Genomic DNA, 25,905 nt, shown 5'->3' with positions numbered 1-25,905 from the left:
ATGCTGCTGTTTAGCTTTTATGCAACCCAGCAGAGCTATTGATGTAAAAACTAAATCTTCCTTATAATTACACCCTGCGTTCTTATCGCCACAAACTACAAGGGGAATAAGGAAAGCAAAGAACAAGGGAAAAACAGGAACAGATGTGCAAGGCTCAATTCTCTTTTCATTCAGCTAGGAGTAGTAGCATTATATTCAGCTCTGTCTCAAACAGCCTGGGACTGATCAATCAGAAGTACTGACAGTTACTGGCTGTGCCACTTGTTAAGCTGGGAAAACTGTAATACTAAGCTGTACCAGTGTCTCTTACTAGACCGTAATTATCCTTACATTCATCCATTTTCTTCAGCTTTTCCGGGCCAGGTCACGGGGGCAGTAACTTAAGCAAAGAAGGCCAGACCTCCCTCTCCACAGCCACCTCCTCTAGCTTGTTCGGGGCAACACGGGGGTGTTCCCAGACCAACCGGGAGAGATAATCTCTCCAGCGTGTCCTGGGTCTGCCCCGGGCCCTCCTCCTGGTGGAACAGGGCCCACCCAGGTAGTGCCCAAGAGGAATCCTTGTCCAATGCACGAAACACCTCAGCTGGCTCCTTTCAATGTTGAGGTGTAGCAGCTTTACTCTGAGCCCTTCCTAGTTGGCCAAGCTCCTCCCTCTATCTCTAGGGGAGGGGTCAGCCACCCTTCAAAGAAAGCTCATTTTCACAGCTTGTATTCACAATCTCCTTCCTTCATTCACTATCCAGAGCTCATAACCTTCAATGAGGGTAGGGACGTAGATCATCCAGTAAATCTAAATTTTGTTTTTATGCTCAGCTCTCTTTTCACCATAAAGAACCAGTACAGTGTGGAGGGAATTGCAATCAGCACCTCCATGTCTGAGGCCATGGTCCTCAGCTGAAAAAGGGTGGAGTGCCCACTCCAGGTCAGGGAGGTGTTACTGCCCCACGTGAAGGAGTTGGAGTATCTCAGGGACTGTAGTCATATATATATATATATATATATATATATATATATATATATATATATATATATATATATATAAAAAATTTTAAACTTACTAGAAGTTTGAGTGTGTCCTGTAAATCATGCAAACTCCACAAGCATAAATGTCAGTCTACATTAGAGGTGAGCAACCAAGTGAAAAACTGTACTCGGTTAGAATCATGTCAGAAAAAGTTAATGTGAAGAGTTACTGGATGAGGCAGGCCTCACAACAGTCCGCTATCCTTGATAAAGTGCTGTGATGGGGCAGAGAAAGGTTGGAAGTGGGACATGAGCAGAGATGGGGTAACAGTAAAATTAAATCACATTAATAAGTAACTATTGTGAATCAAATTTACCTGGTCAGAGTCATGTCTACCTTACTTTTTACTAACCATTGATCAAGTACTCTCCGTAGACTACGATCTACACAGTGACCTCCATTTTTACAGAATCTAGAAGTTTTAAAGTATCATACAATATATGTGTAAATATAATCTTAGATGTAATCCACAATAGTTCAATGTCTAAAAGCTATACTGTGATATACTGACTTCACATCACCTCATGTACAACTGGAGCTCCCTGCTCTCTGCTTTGTGGTCGATTACCTGTTAGCACTTGTTCAATAACAAATGGCAACAATGGGAAAGTAAAATAATCATGCTAAATCTCCCCCTGTAGCACTGAACAGAAGCATGGCTGCATTATGATAATACGGTGTGAACAGACCTGCAATCAGCACACTAATCCTATGATTGTACAGAAATGCCATGAAATAATAATGGTTTCATTGTGATATTCTTCAAATATCTGCTCTACTAAGAGTTGAATATATGTAGCAGTAAACTAAAAAGCTACTTACATGTCACAGAGCAAAAGGAGCTCATTACTGTCAAACTCTGCTCTTCGCTTAATAAAAACTCCTCTCTGGCTTCCTAACTTCCTCTCCTCTGTCGTGTCACTTTTTCTTTGAGCTTCCCTGCAAATTATTATGTTGATTGCAAGAACATTTTGGCCACAAGTGCTTGAAGTTAAACAATGTGGCTTCCTAAACTTTTTTTTCTCATTTTCATCACAAATCTGTCTTGCATTCCCATGGATCCCCCAAAGATGATTAAAAGCAAACCCTCCATCATGCTGGGCTGTGTTCAATGCATCTTTTGTGGCGGACCACCAGGGGACTCCACTCACACCCAGCGAGAAGGGAAGTGAGAGGGGTAATGTTTCTGGGTCGTAGGAGGTGTTTGCCACCTTTTGAGTTCAGTTGTGTGAAGCCGAGATTAAAGTTGGAGTAAAACGCGATGAGCTCTCGCGTCGTCCTTACGTACCTCCACACTTTAACCCAAAGTGACCTAAAGAGGTTTCAGGGTTAGCTTGCTAGGGGTTCTTTTAATTAAGATTTGCAGCTTTGTTTGGTTGAACACTAGGCCAGACCAGTTAAAATGACAAGTTTGCCTCATCTGATGAAATTTCTATTATCTGCTAAATCTTTGGCTGAATGCTTTTTATAAACCAAAAACACTGCTTGGGAATGTCACAGCCCCAGTTTTATTCTATCACCAGCAATGTGATGGCCTCACGTTTATGTTGTAAATCCAATATGTGCACTATTTCTTTATGACACTGTTGAAAAGTCAGTGTTGTTTACTTAAAGTGTGGAAAGTCCTTAAAGGTCAAATCGAATGTTGTTTCTTTTAGATTATTAAAACTCAGCCTGTGTAGGAGCTCAGTTTCACAAACTGCTTTGATGGCAGTATGTATGTTTCAGCGAGACTACAATGCATTTTTAATTGCTGTGTAGGTTTCTGCTTTGGGAAGCAAGGTGTGTCTAAGTATAGAGGCGTGTGATTGCAGGTGGGACCGCAGCACTGCCAAAAGGCTCTGCAGAGCAACTAATATCCTCTGTGGATCTCAAAAATGTTCCTTTCTAACTTGTTAAATGAGACCTGAGAGGTATGATGAGTGGGTGTGCAGAAGAAAGCGAGAGTTCCACTCTGAAATTATTAGATAAGAGAATTAGCTCCACAAAGTGACTGCTGCTCTTTAGTTGTGATGGTTTGGAAGGAAAACGAACTAAATAAAGGCACAAAAAATGTAAGCGTGAAGTATAAAAATGGTATTTGGAAACCTTTTGCTGGAAATCAGTATTTATTAACAAAATATGGAATGAGATGAGCTTTCACACCTCACCACCTTCTCTCACATACCCACTGGTTGGACAAAATGTGTTAGATTATCATACAATAGAATTTATCTAACCAAATTTAATGTAAATTGTGATTCTGATCATAATATGTGTCTCTTTTAGGACTTAGGTACAGCTAAGATGATTGAAAAGCAAATGAAAGGCAGATTTTAAATATTCCTACGCTATACATTGAACATCACAAGTGTTTCTCTTTTAAGATGATTAATTTGAGAAGCATGCTACAGAGATGATATTAACACTCAGGTGGAAACAGTCCAGGTTAAATGGACTGAAGTTATTTAAGAGGCTTCCTGAGCTGAATACCAATAAAAGACAGTATTACCCACAACGTGTGAGGATGAAAAAAAAAACCCACTCGGCTCAATGAACCAGCTGGAGTGTAAAGTAAGGTGGCAGAGGATCTGTGAATTGATGTGCTGTTTTATAAACCACATAAACTCAATAAATCAGTGACTGTGAATTCTTTCTAACAGTTTTAAACTAAGAGGTAACAGCTGCATATTTCACAATTCTTATTTTCTCAAACAAAAGAGAGGCTATTTTCAAACCTGTCAGTTAAGTTGGCATTTGGTCAACTGTTGAGAAGCTGAGTGGTTTATTTGAAATTGGATGATCTACAGTAAACAAACTTGGACACACAGCATACGCACGCCTAGAGGGACACAGCATGCAAACAGACCCAGCATGCAAACAGACGCAATAATGACCCAGTTGCCCTTTTTTGACACCGTTACAAAAATATTGAGGTGATAGTAGGACAGGTCACAAATGCAAGTTGGTTGAAAACTATTTCAAAGTGCTGAGAAACAAAGAAAACCCAGAGACTATGATGCTTAGTCTCATAAAGTTTCCAGCCAGGAATGTTTATTTATTTCTAACATTAACTCTGACAGGAGATCGTCCTCAGATATGAACTGGGACTTTCTCTTTGTCACTCGTTGTTTTTCAAGTGACTTTGAGACTGGCATGGTTGTTGGTGCCAAATAGCATTTTAGCAACTGCTGATCTCCTGGGATTTTCCCACACAATCATTTCTATGTTTCGCAGTGAACGGTTCAAAAAACAGAAAATGTCCATTGAGCGGGCGAAAATGCCTTGTCGGTGGCAGAGGTCAGAAAAGAATGGTAAGAGTGCTTCAAGCTAGTAACTCAAACAACCACATATGACACCCAAGGTGTGCATAAAAACATCTCTGAATGCACATCACGTCGACCCATGAAGCTGATGGGCTACAGCAGGAGAAGATCCCTTTGTGTGCTACTGCTTCAGCTAAGAACAGCAAAAGAAAAGGCTCATGTAAAAGAAAAAGTGAAAAACATGTGTGGTCTGAACGTTTCTGCTCCCTCCTTTGAATGGGAATGTCAGAATTTGATGCAAATGACATGAAAGGATGGATCCATCCTGACTTATAATAACAGATCAGACTGTTGGTGGTGGTGCAATGATGTAGGGGATTTTTTTGGGACTTTATACCAACAGAGCTTCATTTAAGTACCACAGCCACAAAGTATTGTTGCTGACCATGTCCTTCTCTTTTTGACCACTGTATACAAATCTTCCACTGGCTGCTTTTAGCAGCATAACGCACCCACGTCACAAAACTCCGATCATCTCAAGCTGATTTCTTCAACAGAACCACAATGTTTTGACCATACTGTGTAGACAACTGTTGTTTGGCACAGGCCACTGGGAATGACGTGCTTGGCACAGCAGTGCCATTGTCTCATCCACTCTGAATGACCTATTATTCAGATAAAAATCAATATTTTCAAATTGTATATAGATCACAACAATTAATACTAATAGCAAAATAAAACATTATACTGTAAAAATTGTAAAAAATGTGTTTATATTAGAGCTATATCTTATTTTTGTAACTTTGCAATATATTGTATTATTTAATTTAGTTCAACCTGTTGCTGTTATTATTATTATCGTCTTGGAGAAACTGTAACCACATCATTTTATTAGGAAATAATAAAGTATTCTGATTCTGATCCCAACGTTCTGTAAAATTATAACGAGTTCCTCCCTTATCAAAGCATTTTAGCATCTTTCTTTTATCTTTCTTTTTTAATTGGTTTGATTTCACAACTTTGGTTGATTAAAGTAATTGGTTCTGTTTCCATCCAGCCCAGCAATAAATGTCAGACAGAAAAAAGTTAGCAACAATTTAGTGAACCATTTAGCAGCTAAAGATTCAGATTTTTTCCTCTGGAGTTGATTGGACAAGAGTTCAAGGACAGTTAATGCTGGACTCACATTCAACCAGTGCATTACGGAATACAAAATGATGGAATGCACCTAGCAAACAGTGCACACCTTTCAAACAATAATGCAACCAGCGTGGTAGAAAACAAGCAGTCAAGGTATTATCGACTGGCTCAGAGAAGCACCCAAGCTTGTCCAGTCTTTTGTGGCACCAACCGAACTGTGAACCCGATCAATCTGTGTTATCTGCCTCAGGTATTGGCTCGCTTGATTCTTTTCTGTGAGCAGTTTGCAGTGCAGCCTCAAAGTCGGCGTGTCTCGTTATCTCCCTCGTTGGTCCCAGAACAATCAAAACTCTTGTATAACTTTACAGCCATTTTAAACAGTGATATATGGGAGGCTTCTATTTCCAGCTTTAAGAGACACTACACATCCTCATTAAGAGCCGTTCCTGTTTTTATGACAGAAGAATAGCTACTGTTTCCTGGTATTTAACTGCACTGTGTACTTCAATAGAAACCACACTGATTATAGGCTAGCATAAAGTGAAGAAGAGGGAGAACAGAAAACATGCGTGAAACAAAGAAGAAGAAACAAAAGGGAGATATAAAAAGGCAGGAAAACAAAAGAAAAGGAAAACACTGATAATGGAAAGCAGAAAGTGAGTGTGGAATCATAAGTCCTGGAAATGTACCAAGAGACAACAGGCACTACCAATTAACTTGCTACACGAGTTAGGATTTTCTCTTGAGCTCTCGCATTGGCTTCAACCTTTTGACCGCTCATCTATAACTTAGAAACCATTAAGTGTCTCAAAAAAGTATGCCTCTCATTATAATTGCTTTAAATATTCATAACGTCTTCACAATCAACAGTAACCTTCGCGGAACAGTGAGGCAGATGTGCAGCTGGTGTCAACTAGATACAACTCAGCAACCCGAGTTCCAGAAAGCGGTTTAGTAATATGACAAATGAGCTTGAAAGGTGCCTTTTAAAATATACATGCATGGCAGCAGTTTCTTACAGTATAATATAATGGATTATTGATACTATTATTTTTTTTATAGACTGTACATTAAAGAGGAATGTCAAGTGGAGGTGTCGAAATATTTTAAGCCTGCATTCTTTTTAGAGACCAGCAGGGGGTGACTCCCCTTACTAGAAAAATAAGTCACATTATTGAAGCTTAAGGGAAAACAATGCAACCACTTCCTTGATCTAGGACCTGGGCAAAGATTTGGGTTCATGCTTTAACTCAAATGGGCTCATGGAGAGAAAATTTGAAAGTGCTGATAGTTTATGCCTCCAAATGTATAAGAGTGCATTACGTTTCTTAGTTTTGTTCTGATATTCTCTGTTTCCATCTTAACTGTGATAAGCTAATTGGCTAGCGGTTGTGATGGCTTGTGGGTTGGGCCAGTAGACGCTAGCCTATTGTGCAGCTTTCATTCTTGGTCACCAGCCTGCTGCAGCAGCACTTTTTAGATGTTTGATTTATCCTTTTCATTTATTTAATGTTTAATCTTTTACTTACAATAAACAGCTGCGTAACTCATGATATCTAGTTTAAAATCGAACATCTAAGTCCTTTTTTACACTGCCACACTAAACCTTTCTAGATAATACCCGGAAGAGGTGAATGTGATAACCAACATACCCAACACAGTCTGGTCTTGAATCTGACAACTCCCTCAGTACAACTGTGCCCATGTAAGAATTGTGCAAATAAAAGTACAGTGAATTCACAGTGCCCTTCCTCCTGCACGATCTATTGTGGTAGCACCTATTGCCAGTACTGAGAAGACATCACATGAAAACCGTAACTGTAAGAGCATGCAACATACAAGAATGGGCAACTATGGGCATAATCCTGATCTGATTCTTTTAATGTTATCCATAATTCATGTGAAAAATAGTTAAAGGTTGGATTGACTGATGTGCCAAACGGCTCATGTGATGAGGCACACGCTCTTAACGGACAACTCCCACTAGGGCTTAAATACCTGGGACTCTCCAGCGTTTGCTCTTAGAACTGAAGAAGCTTCATGATGAGCTGAAACTTAAAGAAATCTAGTTGCTTTTCTTTCCAAGCTCCTTAGATTGCTATTGCCTGATAGGTGTAAAGTTTCTTTAAAATGCTACAGCTTGTTTTGATCTCCTGACGATCTTATACGGCCATTTTTTTTTGTGTTTATCAGTATGACATCTTGTTCAGTGAGCATTATGTACTACAACCTGGATGAGATCCTTCACAGACAAAGACATAATTACAGCAATAATGCCTTTAAGGAAGAGTAAAAATTAATTACTTTTCTCTGCATCTTTTATGCATAACAGCTTGCCTCAGTGACATCTCTTTTTTAGCTGATTAACTCCCTTTAGAGCTTTGCAAAAGCACCAGGTATGTTTTCCATCTGCAGTGTCTAATTTATTGATGTGCATTGCCAAAGTGTGGTGACTCACAGCGGATCTACTGTGGATCCCGGATTAGGTCTTGAACAACCAGCACCAGGCTGTAATATAACCTCATATAACTCCTGTATTCGTATTGTTAGGGGGTGCCTCCCTCGTTTATGCAGAGATTGATGTGCACTGTCAGAGGTTTGTGAGACGATGACTTTCCGAGGACAAAACTTTACTATTCTTTTTTATTTCACAGAAAACCCACCAGGACTGTAGAATTGCACCGCTCTATTCAAATGCACATTTTTTTTGTCTGATAAAAAGTACCACAGCGTCACATTTAAATTGTAATAAATATTTATTATTGAGGACATGGTTTAGTCCTGCTGACTTAAGTGGAATAAAGATAATGTCCCAGTTCCACAGAGGCTTAAAAATTAGATGACATTTTAAAGTGATGAATATATTTATTAAAATCATGTCTAAACTCTAAAACCAAAAAACTAAATGTCTACAATCCTAGTGGGAAATGGCTGGAGCTTTATGGGGTTTTTTTTTTTTTTTTTGATATTTTGTACATTTTATATTAACACATGAATTAAACATATTCACATCATTACTTCTTCAGAGTTACAGCACTTTTAGCAGCTTGCAGTCATTGACAGAGCCATCCGACTGTTACATCCATCCTGGCTGCCAAAAATACAAGTTGATTTATTTATTTATTAATTTTTCTCCACAACCACAGTTGGTGCTTGGGCTGTTTGCCAGTCAGCACTCCACACTGCTGCCTCCTTTTTTCCTTTCCCAGGAACTTCTGTTAAGCTGTGAAAGCACCTAGATGGACTCCAACAGTCTACTTTTCCGCAACTCAGAGAGCTTGGAATAACTAAAAAAATATTTTAACTTTTTTCTCACACCCAAGGCTAACTGCTTCACTTGCATAACAAATATGTTCCATCCTCTGTGGCCTAATGAGAAATCGGAAGTCATCCACGTGAGTGAAACTCTCTGTGGGGTGAATTTAAATTTGTCTCTCTTTTTATTAATAGAAAAGTACTACTCTTTTCAAGGAAATATACATTGTGTCAAGCTTGTAGTGTGGTGATTTATCTCACTGTAAGCAGTCAGTATTTGCTGTTGTAAAAGAATCCTGTTTCAGTTACTGAATCTTTGCAATTTTGTGTTTTCCTTAATATTTTGTAAACAATTAGTAATCCAGGAAAGAAACCAAGGTTAGCTATTAAACCTCCTGACAGCAATACCCCAGTTACATAGAACTCTTCTGACCTACCTATAAATATACAACACAGAGCTTGACCATCTTCCAGATTCCTAATTAATTGTGCTGCATAATTTCCCTTTAGATTTGGTCACAATAGTTAATGATCCCACTCAAGTATACAACGTAATTACTGTTAAATAAAAGGCATCGTCATCTGTCATTTTTCCTCTGGTGGTTTCTTCTTAGTCTCATCACACCAAGTGCTCGAAAATCAGTGCCAGGCTCCAGTACTTCTCAGCAGCCATTTTTCAGTCACACTGCCACAGACCATATTGCTAAACTTCATTTTGGTCATAAAAACAGAGCGACGTTTCAAGAAGCACACAGTGAGGACAGGGATCCAGTGCTGGGGCTACCACAGTAAAAACTGCTGTTTCCGCTGACAATATTAGACGTCAATGTTCTGTTAAATATACTGTGGTAGTGATGTGTGGTTTTCTGGCTCAGCTGTGGGAGGGAGCGGTGGATCAGAGCGATTTAGGAAACGGTGCCAGCTGAGGACAGAGGCACACATGGCATGCTCCTGCTAATCAACCTCTCTCCTTATACAGTAGGTGTGAGACGGAGGAGACACACACACACACACACACACACACACTTGGAGCTCGGCAGACAGCTGTGATGATCTCTGAAAACTGTTAAAGCAAGGCAGCAGTGTGAAGCCAGCATTATTAATATGTGTGTGGAATAAGTCGATAAAGAACTGTGAGCACAACCTAGCTGAACTGTTGCGAAAGTCATTGTTGACTTTTTGGTCTATAACGTGTGTGTCCAATCCCAAAAAAAAGTGTTCAACAGTAACCGAACAAAGAAAGCACATTTTGAAACTCAGCTCTTAAAACTGTGTTTTGTTCGCTGTTGTCGCTGGGTAAGAGTGAAAAAAAAAAGTGATTTATCTCTGATAATATTTAATGTTATGATCAGTCAGTCATAACGTTAAAATCAGCCAGTGACGTAATGATTACAACTCCCTCTCCAAAAAGCTGTGACACAGTAAAATGCAGATAAAAACCAAACGTGATTCACAGTGAACAACACATCGTGAAGCTTTAACCGGAAGCAAAACCAAGACTGTACAATGCAATCCTATCTGATTTCAGAATCCCCTTTTCTATTTGGAGCAACCACGTCCGAGACCTCAACGAATCCTATAGCTAAAATTTGTTCAGATTACTTTTTATTTTTAAACTCTAAAGAAAGTCTTTTGAATCTTTGTGGCATCAAGAACAAGAAAATTATCAAGCAGGTATGCACGGATAAGCACAGCTGTGATTAATGGCAAGCATTCTGCATGGCTGCGCTTGTGCATGACTCATATTTAATTTACATAAGACCACACTCCAAATAAAGTATAGATGGTAACCCATTTCCATGTAGAATCCTTTGGTGGCATACGTGTTGCTGAAACTTCTGAAAACAAGGCCCCGATGAACAAAGCAGAGCTAAATAAAACAGCTGTATGTGGCACAGTTTTGTGCTGGACTATCAAAATAAATGAATCATAAATAATAAATCCCTGATAGCTGGGCTGAAGAATGTTTAAAGACCTTAAGGAGACTGAACCACTACAAAAAAAAAAAAAAAAAAAAAAACCCCAGGTTTTATTGCAAGTGCTCTTTTTATCCAGGCGATCGTTTTACCGCTGTGTATACAAATTAGTTCATTTAGCCCCCAGATGACATTCTGGTTAATCCTCCTGTAAGACAAGCACAGTAACTCTTTGCTTTATTTTTAGCAACCTCTGAAACCACATTCTTTATCTTATCTTTTTCAGGGTGATTTGGGTACTAAGCGCAAGCATTGGGGAGGTTTCAGGATCAAAGATATCAAAGTCTTAAATTTTATAGAGCAACCAGCTACTACAACGACCTCCCTTGATTCTTATGCAGCAGTGTTAATGTAACACCTCTCAAGCTGGATTCTGACTACACTGTACACTCACATGTTAATCTGTCAACTGCACATCCATGATGCAAATCTCTTGTTTCACCACATCCCAAATGCGCTCTGCTGGATTAACAATCTGGTGACTTTAGTACAGAGAACTCATTGCCATGCATAAGAAACCCGTTTGAGATCATTTGACCTTTGTGATATCGTCGTGCTGGAGGCAGCCTTCACACCTGACAACTGAGTAAAGACTATTGCAAAAGTTGAGGCAAGATAAAACAAAGGCATGGATAGCTCTCTCCAACTCTCTGAAACAGAAGAGTGGCTTCACCTTTGCAATAAAAATGACCTGAGATAGATGGGGACAAAACAGAGCCAAATGTTTACTTGGCTAACAGTTACACCAGTGCAAATATCACATGTGGAATCAGACCTGATGTGTTAATCTGTGCCAGATGCTCTCTCCAAACACAAGGAATCGTGGACGTACCATACCACAGGGTTTGCAGTGAGTATCTAAAAACAATGCCGACTAAGTACATCCTTTCTCTTCTGAGTTTCTCCTCCATTCACCAGCAATAATTTCCAATTTCCTTTGTACTGTCTTGCTCCACTTGACCTAATCAATTTCAATTTCTTATTATTTAGAGACAAAGGGAGCCACGCTTGACTGAGAATGTTTGATCTAGCACCAGTTTACTCCACAGTCCTTCATAATTTGCACCACTAAAGTAGACCACCTTCTCATCCTCCTCCACCCTCCCTCAGTCTCCTCTTCTCCTTCACATTTGATTACAAGAATGAGACGAACCGTGCCAAGTAAAATCTCCTTTTTTGCAAACACAGCCATACACACACCAGACATTTGACAATATTCTCTCCCAGACCAATTTCCAGCTTGTTGTTGTCCACACAATATAAAAGTACAGTGAAGATGCATTTGCATTTTTATGACTTGCATTATCTGTCTGTCATTTTCCATGAAATCACTCTGAATTTGGCATTGTAACTTAATGATACAACAGAAGCAAACACAAACATTTGTGCTCAGCTGCTCAGACAAAAATACAACTTATTTATTTCCCCTCACAAAATCTGAAAGGTTTCTATAAGATTTAGCCTCGGTTCTAATTTCAGTCCAATGAGGATCAAGCTGCTTGCACACATTTTTCTTCAATACAAACTCTATGCATAAAGTTTTGGAGGAATTTTCCAATCCAGTGGCTTCACAGCATTGTCACACAGTGTTTATTTTTTGCTCTAATCATCTTTAAATGATAATTAGACAAGGCTCTTTTCACCACTGCACGCACAGCTTGTAGTGGGCTCTGATTTTTCTTCAGTACTTTTCAGTTTTCTCGTTGTGAAACAGCAACACTTTATCCGAGCAGAAGACAATTTAAAAGTTAAAGACTTGGAGGGCGGGGGGGCTTGGAAGAACAAAGGACAAAGCTCAAAGAAGAACCACACTAAGATTTAACTTTTAAATTGCATCTGTCTGCTCACAAAGACAGTTTTCATTACTAGAACAACACTTGCCAGAATCAGACAGATTCAAAACATAATCTGAGTGTTTGTCTCTCAGCTCAGAGTAGCAAAAGGCCAAATTGCCTCTTATGTTACATTTTTTTTATATCAAAGCAACTGTCTCAGTGAGTCATTGCAGCACAAAGCTTTTGCTGTTGGTGAGGTATTTAGAGACTACAACAGCCTCTGTGCACAGAAAAGCAGTCCTCTCACATTCACTTCATTGCAGTCACAGGTGGAAGCACCTTTAAAAAGGACTTGAGTATCTTCAACAGGACAGACCTGAAGTACAGCCAAAACAACAGTCTGTTTGGCTAAGACAATTGTTGTTTTTGCTTCTCCCTTTTAATTCCAATGGCAAGATGAAGGTTGGAGAAAGTCCAAGTGAAGGATGACTGACCACATCCATTCATATGGTGCCTTCTTTTGAGCTTAAAGGTTACAAATCAAAGTACCGTAAACTTTGAGGATCATTGCCCATAATTTCATCTCATTTTTATTCTCTTTAAAAAATGCTTACCACTACAGTGCAAGTCATTTATCTTTGCAAGAATAGATACAGTAGTAGGTCACTTTATCCTTTTGGCAAGCAATAGTTTTAGTGCCGTTTCACACCACAGACCATTAGAGCAGTTTGTCTGTGCCTTTGAAAAACAATGCACTAATCAGTGGTAATTTCACTGACCAATAATGTTTTAATCAAACATCAAATAAAAGCTAACGGTGAAGCTAATAAAATTATGATGAAATGTACTGACACTTTTGTCAATGAACAAAAAACACGAAGAAAGTCATCCGGACAGTGGAGATCCAATCGGGACTGAGTTGTGTAGAAAGGCGGGAAGGTTTGGAAGTTATCCAATCAGAAGTAATCTCCTGATACAGTAAGATTACATGCACATATAGTAGAAGTATGAACATTTCACATTTGAAGTCGAGGAAAATAACATGCTTGTAAACCACATGATAAAAACTTTAGTCTACTAAATCGACTTTAGATTTAGGCTACTAAAGCACCAGTGTACTGCAGGTTTTAGATATCACCCAGCGTCAACACACCTGAATCAAATGATTAGTTCATTAGTAGGCCTCTGGAGAACTTCAAGACATGTTGAGGAGCTAATTCAGCTGTGTTGGATCAAGGACACATCTAAAGCCTGAAAGAGACCGGTCTGGAGTTGGACACCCCTGATTTAGACTATGACTAAGGCTAAATCAATATTTGCTGTCAAAATTATGACTGGTAACAATAGTTTTGTTGTTTGTAGCCACCCAAATCAACTGAATAGGTCAATATTGAGGTATCAGTTACGATAAAAGATCAATCAAGGTTAAGATTAGAAATAAGAGGAGTGGTAAGCTAACAAAATGCCCCAAACCTTTTCATCTGTGAGGAACAAAAATCAAAAGTCCTCCTGCCAGCCATTGTCACTTAAACTTACATTTTGAATCTAAGGTGACTGAGCTAGCAACCAGCTGCTGAATTCACAGCTGAGTAGGAAAAAATTCTCATTAGAGCCAACCCGTAGAACACACCTTAAAATCAAAATACCGTATTTTCCGCACTATAAGGCGCACTTAAAATCCTTTAAATTTCTCAAAAATGGACAGTGCACTTTATAATCTGATGCGCCTTATGTATGAATTCTGGTTGTGCTTACTGACTTCAAACCGATTTTTTGCGGTATACAGCGCTCAAAAATCTGTCAAAAAATGTTTTAGTACGTCTTCGGTAAGCTACGAAGCTGCACCGCTTGATGGATTGTCGGAACATTACGTCTTCTGTAATCTGGGTAATCTGAAAACTCCGTCCGCTTCAGGTCCCAAAGTCAAATGAACACTGCGGCATCACTGAGAGTTAACAACTGTCTAAATTATTTCATCTTTAATAAAATGATCAGCATTGCTGCTTTACCAGGTGTAACAATCAAGTTTAACATCCAGGCATCCTTGAAAACAGAATTTATTAAATTTAAAGGAGGTAGAAGTTAGCAGGAAGTTAGCTCGCTAGTTTCCACCTAAACATGACATAGCATGTTCTGACTGAGAGATTTCTGAAAAAATTAAAACGTACAGCTCTGCTGTCACTTCCAACATAAATGAAGACAGAAAACTAAACAGCAGTGACTTTTGTAGGGTTACTGAAGTTGGACTAGATGGTATGATGTGCTATGTGATCGCTAGCATCACAGCTATGTTAGCATAACATAAACACAGTGAAGCTGGAGGAAGAATACTAACTTTTTTTCCATTTGATGAAAGTTAACGTGAGGTTTTCCGATGGTTAGGGACAAATGCAATTGCATGTCAGGATGCTGTAAACGGACCAAACTTCAGCCAGGAGAACAACTGACATCATCCACAATACGAGGTTAGGCATTAATATACTGCAGGAACATGGGAATAGAGCAGCTGCGAGAGAATTCAACATTAATGAATCAATGGTATGGAAGTGGAGGAAGCTAGAAGAATGAGTTGAATAAAACTTGACTTATCTGACTGTTTTGTTTCGCTTAATGCGCCTAAAAATACAGTACAACAAATTCCACCTACAGGGTAGATAGGTTTGGTGGTGATATAGTGGAAAATAGTACGTGTCTTTTTTTTTTTTTATTATTTTTTTAAAATTACATTTGAGTTTTTATTTTTATTTTTTTAGTTAAAATGTGGTTAGAATCACACATTACACTGAAAAAGATCATAGACTTTAAATTAAGTTAAATTATTTTCACAATCTACATGGTAGAAATGGTTGATCTAACAGCGTTGTCTCACCTAAAGGAAAATGAGTGATGGCAACAGCAAAGGATTTACATATACTTGTTCACAAGCTATGTAAATATCGATTACCATGATCAACCACCTGCAAAGGCCTTTTTGAAAGGGCGGACAGGTCAGTAGGTTAAAGTTGCATATAGAAAACACACGGAGAGACTAAAAATAAATGAGCAAACATCACAAGTCGCATTCAATTTATCACTGATCAGACGAGCACCGGGACGACACTTCTTTTTCTTCTCAACACACATAAACAGACTGGAAAATGAAGGCGTGACACAAAGTGCTAATCCTGCTGGTCTGCACAGTTTCAACACAGCTTTATTGCACATCTGCACTCTGGTGCACCATTCATCCCCCTCCAATTATCCCACTTATCTAAATAACAAAAAATGTTTCAGGCAAATGCACATTGGCCATTCTAAAGCTTTACCACAATTAGAGATTGTGGAGTTTATTCTTGAGTGTCACCATTAATGACATATTCATGTATGCTGCACCCCTAGCAGAGGTTTTGATGCTTTGTCCACCACTCCACTAATGCCATCACTTCACTTAATTACCCTCAATTAAGACACTATAGAAGAATTGCAAAGAATTGCTAATGAACTAATTTGGAGACGTGGAAACATTCAAAAGCAGTTCCTGGATTGAGGGCAATTAACCCCAGGCATTTTAGATAAGCCACTTCACTCCCTTAGCCCTTCTCTTTATACAAAAAGAAAATGTGAGCTTAAAGTGAAAGTCCACCCCCAAAAATGAGACAGTTTAATCAATATTTTGAGATAAATATCTGCTGACCATGAATAGGTACCTGAACTTGAATGCTTGTGCTTCTATGTGTTGCTAAGGGGACTGAGATATCATCTGGAAAAGATCCCATTTACTCATAAAACTCTACTTTATTCTTTCCACCCCATCTGCACTCCTCCACTGATTTTGTCCTGCGTTTAATACAAGTGACATGACTCAGTGTGAGCTGAATATGAGCCATCAGAAGAGTGGTGCTCATGACGACAATACTGAACACAGAAGCAAAGTAATTAAAGCTGAAATATAAGTAAAATAAAGATGTCGTTTTGAGACTGAGACTTAAAAAGACATTTGACAGGGGGCGATACCACGTTCAGTCATTTACTGTTTAGGTCAATTCACTATTGCTAAAGAAAACTATGAGTTGATTTGATGCAACTGCTTTGGATGAAAATAATTTCTTTTACTAGCAATTATTTCTACATCAGCTGACTTAATGGGTGCTTTTCCATACTGTTTGCTTAGATTTAGGAAACAGAAGGCAGCAAAAATGACAGGTTTGGGAAAAGGTTTTGGTTTGGTTTAAAAAGTCCATGTTCACACCATGACACTACAGCAAAATGGCACCCAGTGCAGTTAAAAAACATGCCAAGGAGTCCTGCACAAGCATCGGAAGTGGGCCGTTTTCACCATTGCCATGACCCAGGGCCATGTCCAAGCAATATCTTGCACGCACTTCTTTGATGTCAACAGCTTTGACAAAATTAACAATAATAACAATACATTTTTACATATCTGACTTAATACTGTATGTCTGTTTAAATATGTATGCATATAGATATCCCAGCATATACTTTCAAGCTGTATGATTTGATATACATGCAGAGGAACTTTGTAAATGAGTGCTGGTTAGTTCTATAAAGACCTTGGACAACGGAGAAAGTGGTTCATCTTTTTACATAATCCAGTACAGATGGTCCTTATTTGCTTTAACATGTTTATGCTCAAATTGGGCAGCAAGTTACATTGTGTACTGCCAATCATCACACAGCTTTGGGCTGTTGTTTGGGGCTTAATGCACAGTGCCCACATAAAGTGTTCACACAGGGATGAATCAAATTTGAGAACTATTTTTAAAGAATGCTGGCATTCCTACTTAGTGTTATATATACAAAGTTTAGCGTATGGGAAGAAAGACTAATAGAGAGAAATACGATTTGCTTTTTGAAAATAAAGCCCAATGACATGCAAACTTAAGATAGTTTTGTTTTTTCTATAATGATAGAAAATTAATTAGCAAGCACATTAAATTGTTGTGACAGTTGTTTGGCCTGCTCCTTAAATTACAGGTGAATCCCATTCCCCATCCCATCTATCGAATCATGTGTATTGTATTTCTTCTACTCCCTCCTTTCTCCCTCGCTTCTGTCTTTTGTTCTGCTGGTCCTGGGAGGACTGTGGGAACAGCTTGTCACTGACTTGTTAAACCCGATCAAGACAAAATAATCCTACTACATACAGCACATTTGCCTGCAATGACAACTCATCCCAACAGAATTGTTAACTGTTGAAAAGTTTCCAACACCAACCTCTGCTTCCCCTTTTGTTTTTTGTTTTTTTAAAGAAGTGATCACAGGATCAGCCTTACTTCATCCACTCAAATTCTCTGCAGCTTGGAGCGTTACAAAATACTTTCTATAGAGAACTATGGTGAGAGACTTGGTTTAAGACACCAAGGGGATTATTTCATCCTTCTGTTTAGCCGAGTGGTACTTCAGGTTTTTCAACAGCAAGTTAAAGTCTCTTGACAGCTGCTCACATTGATGGACAGCCTGCTGATCAATAAGCATTCTCAAGCACACTCAGTGGCTGACTGTAGTATTTAACTACCCTTCAAGTGGTTAAACACGAATAATGGTGACGTTCATGCATTTTTTAGGCATATTGATTTCAGAATACTCACATTAACGTCCTATTTCCGATAAGAAAGCCACATAATATAAATCAGTGGAAGCGTTTCAAGTGTTGGATCCAGATTTATTGCCTTTACATTACTGGCTATGTATTACAGCACCGTGTAACTTCAGTAAATAAATATATACATATAAGAAACTACATTTTTTTTTCAACTTTTCTTTGCTGTCTTATTTTATTCTTCAATTTAAAAAAATCTCGTTTAAGAATATTAAAAGTATTGTTTACATAAATTGTGGTAAGCATACACGAGCGGAAAAATAGTATTAGTATTTTTTTTATACTTTGCAAACACACATTGCCTATCACAAGTGCAAATTTGTTATTCAGATTTGGCCTCATAAACCCAAATAAATGCATGACATCCCCAAAACAGAACAATAAAATGTGATTTGTTCTATCAGTTGCTGGGTTTGAAATGACAGCATTTGGTTTTCTTAATGAGATTGTATTATTTTCAAATGAAAACAATGTGCCTTAATGTCTGAGAGCCGGAAAAACAATTATACAGCTGCTTCCAATGCGCAAGGAAGAGGCATGCCAGCCAGCATCTCTCAATACAGATTAAGCATGTAAGATAGTTTAAGAAACTCATGTTTTTAAATGTATTCATCGTGCTTTTCATCATCCTTCTAATGTCTTCCAGAATAGGTTATGCTAAGCATTGTGAAATCCTTCATGGCTTTGCTTTTCTTGGCCGTGTGATTTGACTATATGGGTCCAGATGTTCAGTGGCGTCAGTCAAAATCAGTACATTGGAAATCTTTGTCGAGCAGGTGTACAAAGCTTTGGATCAGAGGTGATGAGAGACAGAGCCGAGACGAAGACAAGATTTCTATATTTCAGTAAAGTTAAAGCACACCACGGCCACACAGCTGCCATAAAAGTACATTACCGCTGAATTTTATATATGCACTTTGATGTGTTTGCTATTTTCCGGATAGTGCATTAGATGACTCTTTGTTCATCGTGTTTCTGTTAATTGGGCAATAGCGAGTCCATTAAAACTGCGATTCTCTATAACTAATTGCAGTGCACTCGAGCCACCCTTTGAGGCTCTCCTGTTCATCAGCATAACACAGGTGTGAATGCAACACGTGACGCATCTGTGGCCATTTAGGTGACTGCTCGCGGCACTAACACACACACGCACTCACATGAGTAATGAGCAACGTATGTGCATATACTGTGAGTCGTGCATGTCAGAAGCAATGCGAATAGGAATAATTAACGCATGTAGTGGATGTTTTTGTTGTCACCCTACTTGTTTTTGGCACATGCAATCAGATGGGATTTAAGGATTTATCACGTTCCTGGAGCATTTACATGAGTCACTGATGTATTATTCTCTCATAGCCGTGCAAAACCATGTCTGATAGCTGTCACTAGATGACAACAGCCTCTCTTCCGTCTCTTACTTAGTTTTTTCATTTCTCTGCAGAGCCTTCCCACTTTATATGAAACCTCTCTGCATTTTAGCATTTTTTTTTCAGTTGCTACATGAGCCACATTGTTAAATAATCCAAATATAGTATGTTTCCCAAACCTAAACTAGTACCACTTGATACATTTTAATTGGCAGGTAGGGTTCAGGGTGGCATCATTCACTCGTGTGTAGTCTCTTTGTCTCTGAATCAGAAAACACTAAAAAATCTTCATGGTGATTCGATCAAATTCAGCATAGAGGAAGAAGAAAGAGTTACCTGTGTTACCTGCATGTTGGATGATCTTGGGAAGGGTGCTGGTTGGTTTAGGTCTATGAAACTGACTTCAGCTTTACGGGCAGATGACCTGTTAATAGGCAAACACATAAACACAGAACCAGAGTGACTTTAAAAACTACTTCCCCAGTAGATGTCAGTAAAACATTCTCATCCTCTGTGTGTTTTTCCAAAAATCTTGGCTGTGTGGCAGATTTTTTTTTTTTGAGAAATACTGAATAACATCAAATCACTCCAAGACTTTAATAGCAGCAGTCCAGTTCAGAAAATGTAATGTTGTAATAAATCAGGCAGAAATTCAGCTTTCAAACAAGTGCTAAGCGGTTAAATCTGATTAGCGCCAGTCAGTTATGATAAAAGGAGTCATTCCGCTGTGAGAGCCGTCTTCAGAGAGAGAAGGGGGGAAACTAAGTCCTTACAATGTATACAACTTGACACAAAGCAGGTCCTGTTGGCCACGTGTTTAGATAATCAACAGGTTTCCTGCAAAGACACGTATGCATAGACAGAAATACATGATGCAGGTCTGAGAGCTATTCAGTTCTTCTTTTGTTTGAATTTAGATTTCTTTTCAAAAAGTACTTGAATAATTAAAGATTGTTTCTTAATTAAAAGTACACTAAAATCCACGTCGATGAAAATATTGAATTTTGCAGACGCAAGGTGAGCAAGCTTTGCTTTTTTTAATTTATCATCGTTTATATTCGCTCTCCTTGGTGCTGAATCTAAAATTCTACGCGAAGCTCTCACTAAGGCTTTTTTTTTTTTAAATGGGAAGAACTATATATAAGAGAAAAGCCACGAGCAAAATTCTGTCTTTTCAATCAAAATGACAGTGATTAATACACCCCAGCCAATTAAAATATAATCTGAAGAAAAAATCCAATGTCGTTAAAAATATACTAACGGGCTAAATGAGCTGATTTGCCGCGGAAAATCTGTGGCAAGCGTGTGTGATTCTCCTGGCATGGGGTTTAATTAGTGTACCGACGAACAGCACTCTTTCAAGCTGCGGGTGATTTCTGTTTTAAATCACGTGTTGCTGCACTAAACTCAGGCTGGTTTCCCTGAATCTGAAAGGCAAATAACGACTGTCGTTACCGTCAAAGAGAAGCCAGCCTACTTCTTACGGCTCTCTCTCCCTTTCTCTCGCCGTCTTGCTCACGCACCCCCACCCCCTCTCCACTTTCTCCTGTGCAGCGCGTTTTGTCTCCAAAGCCCGTCTTCAGAAGCATGTCCTCAGACATGCAACAGCGATGCGATGAAGCGGACCAAAAAGAAGCCACCGGCGTGACAACATAAAAGCAGGTAAGCTGCTGACTGAATATTGGCCCATTTATGATCAATAGTCTGTGATTTCTGAGAGGAACCAAAGGATTCGATATTTTATCTGAAGCTGTCAGACAAGAAGCGCTTGTTCTTTCAGTAAAAGGGGTTTATTAAGCTGTCTTGCTCAAGGACAGTCCGAAAGGAGGAACTAGTTGTGGTCAGGAGTTGAACCTTGGACTTTCTTTCTTTCTTTCTTTCTTTCTTTCTTTTAGTATGGGACTATATCTATATCCGCCAGGTTGCTCACACAGCCACATCAACACCTGCATATACATTCAATATGTGGAAACTCGATTGTCACGGTGCTACTCCGAGTGGGGTTTATTCTGATTTCAAACATTTCAGCGCTGTTTTGGTTTCATGGAGTGGCAAAAGTACATAACTCCTGTTTCACGTAATTCAGCTCAGAGAAAACATCCCGATCCTCGGTGACTATTGAAAAATATTTTTACACCTTATATTCGAACTAGAAAGAGCCCGTCTAATATCTACTGCTTTGGAAGCTATGCGCAATGAACACAAAGACATTTCAACAGCTCCCTGTGCCAACATCGGTGTCTTTGCGCATCTTAGATGGAGCAAGGGGAACTTTGTGGTTCTGATATACTTTTTTTGACAACCCCAGAAGCGGAAACAATTTCAGAGTCATGGACCGCTATACCTTATTAATTTTGTCAGTATTAAACGATCACGCGACCATTGCGCGCATTTTTTTTTTTTTTTTTTTGATCAAATATTCAAGACGTTAAAGCCTCATTTCACCGGACATTACTAATTCCAGCAATCTGTTTGTGGATCGTTTCTAAAAGGAAGAGCCAATTGACTTACTGGAACCATAACGTGTGCTTAAAGGACTCCAGTGTGACTTGGATAAAAGCGCTCCGCATCGTTTCTGTCAAGTCTGGATAAAATTGCTGGTCTAATTTCTGCAGTAGGACGCAAATAATTCCCAATGGTGAGAAAACTCGCCTTTTGACAATTCCAACGTGCTGAAAGCTTATGTATACAGATCTGTGAAAGTCTATAATTGTCCAAAAGCGGTTTTCTCTCGTCTCATTAATTCGATAAAACCATTCTTGATTTCAGCAAGCTTTTTCGCCACATGTTCACATTCCCCGTGTTTTCAACAGCCATCGCAATAAAAAAAAAATCATATTTTTTTTCATATTTGCACTGAGATCTACCGCCACCTTTTACAATGAGATTAAGAGACGATTTGGCGTCGAAGCCGCACCAGAGGTGCGTAAAAGCGCAACGCAACAGAACAGATTTGAGACTGCGTGTTTCTGTCGGATTTTATAACCACGGGTCTTATAGTTGAGATGTTTTACTTCTAGATTGGATCTTCCAGTCATGTTTAACGACAGATAGAGAGGCTTTTGCCACTAAATCGAACGGGGGGCTCAAAGGTAAACCTGTTTCTGTTTCAAGTATTTAGATTTTTTTTTATTTGTTTATATCAAACAGCGTTTGGCTACAAAATCTATTGTTTTTTCTAATCTGCACGACAGCAAAATTAACCGCAGTCACAGTCGTGTGACTGGAAAGGAGACCAAAAAACCCCAACAAAAACTAACAAACAACAACAACAAAATGCACTCTACTCCTACTGTATCGTTCGGCTAGATTAATCATCGCAGTTGGACGAGCCCTGTGGTTCGCTGTGATGATTGGAGATTAGGTTGTAGTTTAGGGTCATTTAACTTCACTGAAAAGTTACAGCCAGAGAAGAGGGAGAAGAGGTTTTCTTGGAATTGGGGCAGGTGTGTGTGTGTGGGGGGGGGTTCCCTCAGTTGTTACAGTGGGGAGAAAATCAGGTTTCGCCAAGACTGGCGGCTAATTCTGACTAAGAGAAGAGGAAACATATGGTCTCTCTGTGTTCCTCTTACCTTGATTTTAAGGACTTTATAATAAGGCTAAGTACATTTTGCTTGTGCGTATTCGTTTCTTTTTTTCTTAAATATTTAGTCTGATGCAGTTCACCAACATCTGTGCTGATATCTGATATTTTCAGCATTGTGTTGTACAGTTAACTGCTGTGGCTTGACCTTGATTACGTTTTGATTCCTGACTGTAACTGGCTTTGTTTAAAGAGCTGACGAGTAAACAACAAAGACGTGGTGTTGCCTTAGTACCTCCTATCCACGCGGAACGTTAACACGATGCTGGTTTTGTTCTTGTAAAATCATTATTAATTAATGTGACATTTGATTTAGTTTCTTGCCAGAAAAAAAGGATTTCCATTTGGTGTGGAATCCGTTTCGCGCCGTTTTCATCTTTGGAATTGCACTACAGGGGAACTAGCCCAGTTTTCAGTGTGACGAATAGTGTTCATTTGGCAAAAGTCTTAAAACATGATGAAGTCAAAAGGAAACCAATATCAAAAACGTCAACAGGTTTGTGCTTGAGACAAAAACATGATTTTTTTTTCCTGAAAATGTTTAATATTGCTGTATGTGAATGTGCAGATAAAGTTGTTGTCTACTTATTATGTTTTTATGGGGAAAAAGCAACTAAAGGCAAAAAATAAATTCCATTAGGTGTAGAAAAATCACTCAACAGATTCACAGGACCTCTAAAAACACAAATGCAAAAGATAATAATCACTGAAAATCAAATCCAAACCTGGATCAGTCATATTTATTACATAATAGCATTATAAAAGGTGATATTTGTGTACACTTGGTAAAGTGTAGCTTAACTGTTGTAGCTGTATAAAGTGCGACTGTTTCACTGTGCTACCCACGTCTTTTTCACAACTCCAACCACTTTTTAAGTTCCCAAGGCTTTTATTGTGTCCCTTTGTTCCTTCCGTTCTGTAGCAATGAAAATTTTTCTCTAAGCAAGTATTCGTTGTAACTTTCAGCAACTAGTTGCTGTCCATTTCCACTTAAGACCATGTCTGATACCATGATGCTGATAGGTGAGATTTACATGAACTGTGAGTTATTCATTTTTGATCTATTAGATTTTTTTTAAGTTATTTATAATTTCATGAAGCTTGCTGAGGTCTACTAAGATCAGATGTGTAGCTTGCCTTAATTTAAACCCTTTTCTTTAACCCTACTGCTATTCCATGAAATATGCAGATGACAGAGTGTCAGCATCTGGTGTCCATGAGCTTGACTGATGTAGTAAATGATGACATGCATTGATTTACATATCACCCTGCAGTTCTGCATGAATATTGGTGTCTTTGTTGTTGATGCAGATGAGAGTAAAGTGACAAATATTTAATAGATTAAGTGTATTTCTGGGATTTAAGAATCATCACCTTTTGCTTTGCTTTTGTGTTTAAAAGTGATCTTTATTCCTGATGTGTACAAAACATGCTAATGAAAGCTCTCATTCTTGTTTGATGTCTTTCACGTTGAAATCATGACGATTTTAACCAAAACCGTGCTTCATAACAGTGAGACATGCATGCACGTACACTCAAATGAAATGGAATGAATCAGTCTTTCTCGGTCACATTCACACGAAGGACGGAGAGCGAAGCGATTGAAGGAGGAGGCTCATGTCAACGCTGCTACCTTCAGTGAAGGCACATTGCACACATATTGCTAAATCTGTGCTTTTGGCAGTGTTGGAAACAGTGTTACAGACAAGGTTGCTTTTGTAAATAGTTAAATTTAGCCAGTGGGGTGCCTCTTTGCATGGACATAAGCTTCTCAGTTGTAGAGAGGCTGCACAGTGCACATTAGTGAATCTGTGTATCTGGCACACACAGAAAGGAATGTCTAATTATCACGCTTTCAGCCGCAGTAGGGTCCTCTATTTGCACTGAGCTCCTGCTCTAATCGCTGTCTTTTTGTTGTCATTACACACTTATTTATTTTATTTTTTATGCAGTTAGAATGTTATTTTTGCTCCATGTGGATGAGCCGGAAAGTCCGTGTGGCATCGGCTTGGTGTTGAAGGAAGCAATTGAGCAGAAGCAAAAGAATGGGCTCAACTGATCTGTGGAATTTTTCTGAAAGAGATGAAAAGAGATGAAGGGGTTTTACATAACAGTGAGCATGTTGTATACAAGTACAGATATATATGCAGGGATATGAGGTTATGCGAATGAAAAGAGTGACGGATGAGGATGTCATTGACTCATACATATATAAACGTCGTTTCACAAGCCTAAATATGCATATATCCTCAGTCAGAGCGTGCAGATTTTCATACGTTGAAGCTGATTCGGCCAGTGGAACAAATGACCAATGTACCATTTAGTTGGACTGCTTCTCAGATGATGAGCGACTGCAGAGCTTTGCAATATGAAGTGGCTCTAAACCACTGCACGAAGTGGCATTGATTGGACAGCATGAGAGGAGGGAGATTCCTCCTTAAGGTCATTATCAAGCAGACAGAGAGAGTTAGACGAAACAAACCAGTGTAATTGCATTTGTAACAAAAGACTTGGAATCAATGGACTAAGCACTACGTACAGCAGTTGGTCAGCGTATTTCATCAACATTCAAATGGATCCAGTCTCACTGTAATTGCTTATAAAATCTATGCTACGAAATTAGTTCAGCAGTTCTCTATGATGTAGTCTGTTCTCTTATGTCGCGATTCAGAATGTGTCTGACAAACCAGAAACTTTTTAACACTTTATAACATTTAATGAATTTTGACAGATAATTATTTATACATAATATTGCTACACACATACACATTGACATTTGATGATGTAATAACAGGGACTATTAAGCTTCATGCTCTTCCAGACATCTACATGTACAGTCTAAGTGCACAAAAAACTAAGTACACCCTTACTGCATCGATAGAAATCAAGAGGGGAATTAGCAACCAGGTGTAAGAAAAGTGTAAGACTTCAATTCAATTCA

At 38.8% G+C, this 25,905-nt stretch overlaps 1 protein-coding gene across 1 annotated transcript in view; it reads left to right on the top strand.

Moving 5' to 3' along the window:
• The first annotated feature begins 20,854 nt into the window (after positions 1-20,854).
• chrm2a (cholinergic receptor, muscarinic 2a) overlaps positions 20,855-25,905 on the top strand; it is a 91,051-nt gene continuing 86,000 nt past the window's right edge. The window contains exon 1 of the mRNA XM_085386146.1: positions 20,855-21,043. The gene's annotated coding sequence lies outside the window, so the exon portion shown is untranslated. The remainder of the gene's footprint in view (positions 21,044-25,905) is intronic.

This window comes from Rhamphochromis longiceps, linkage group LG17 (assembly GCF_057381845.1).
Source record: "Rhamphochromis longiceps isolate RC_006_pf linkage group LG17, R_longiceps_female_GT1.1, whole genome shotgun sequence".
NCBI classification, from domain to species: domain Eukaryota; kingdom Metazoa; phylum Chordata; class Actinopteri; order Cichliformes; family Cichlidae; genus Rhamphochromis; species Rhamphochromis longiceps.
This window is presented reverse-complemented; position numbering and strand designations above follow the sequence as displayed.